The 939-nt window shown below is 47.9% G+C and overlaps 1 non-coding gene across 1 annotated transcript; it reads left to right on the top strand.

Moving 5' to 3' along the window:
* The first annotated feature begins 400 nt into the window (after positions 1–400).
* TRNAE-CUC (transfer RNA glutamic acid (anticodon CUC)) lies at positions 401–473 on the top strand. Its single transcript has one exon. It is a non-coding gene; the product is annotated as a tRNA-Glu (tRNA).
* The last annotated feature ends 466 nt before the right edge of the window (positions 474–939 follow it).

The following is a 939-nucleotide window of genomic DNA, read 5'->3' as shown; positions in this document are numbered from 1 at the left end:
CACGGGTGTCCCTCCTGGAACTCACCAGTTCTGCTTGCTCTTGCATGCAGATAGGTTAGGGGTCCCCAGAGAAAGAACCAGGCATGGCTTTCTTGACATAAGAGAAGCCATTTTTGGCCTAAGCCATTTTGTGATCTAAGCCCAGCCACAATGTTTGTCCTTTAACAGGGCTCAATAATTAATGATCTTCAGGGAAGTGAGGGAATGCAGGAACAAAGGAAAAGTAGTCAAGAAACAAGAGTTCAGCGATAAAATAGCTGTAGTTCCTCCTCAAGGGAATGATGATGACCTCAATCAACTAAAACTTGGACTCTGTCGAACTTTGTCCCAATTCTGTGCTGAATTCTCTGCTCAATCCCCTTCCTGAATAGGGGATTAAAACTTCCCCAGTTTGGGGAATTCCCTGGTGGTCCAGTGGTTAGGACTTGGCACTCTCACTGCGGGGGCCCCAGGTTCGATCCCTGGTCAGGGAACTAAAATCCCATAAGCTGTGTGGCCAAAGAAAAACTGCCCCGATTTTGCTGTTGGGGAGACACCGCTTTGGGAAAGATCCCAGGTGTTCTTACTTGCTGCCAGTAATGATAAATCTTTCATTCTCCTGATCTTTAGCCTGGTTGTGTCTTTTTGCTCCACACTCACCAAGAGATGAACCCAGTTTTCCAGTAACACACTCTCTCCCCCCATCTCCCTCTCCCTCTCCCTCCCACCTCCTTTGTTCCCTCCTCTACACCCACACAAAGAAGAGACTGTTGAAGGCAGCCCTCTACAAGCCTGCAAGAGGGTTCTCCAACAGGAACTGAATTGGCCAGCACCTTGATCTTGGATTTCTCAGCCTCCAAAACTGGGAGAAATCAACTGCTGTTGTTTAAGTCACCTGTCTGTGGTATTCTGTTACGGCAGCCAGAGCAAACTAAGGCAGTCCCTTCTCTTCCTTTTTTC

This window comes from Delphinapterus leucas, chromosome 15 (assembly GCF_059928025.1).
Source record: "Delphinapterus leucas isolate spDelLeu-1000000601 "Yukka" chromosome 15, BTC_Dleu_Yukka2, whole genome shotgun sequence".
Lineage (NCBI taxonomy): Eukaryota > Metazoa > Chordata > Mammalia > Artiodactyla > Monodontidae > Delphinapterus > Delphinapterus leucas.
Note: the sequence above shows the minus strand (reverse complement) of the source record. Positions and strands in the feature narration are given on the sequence as shown.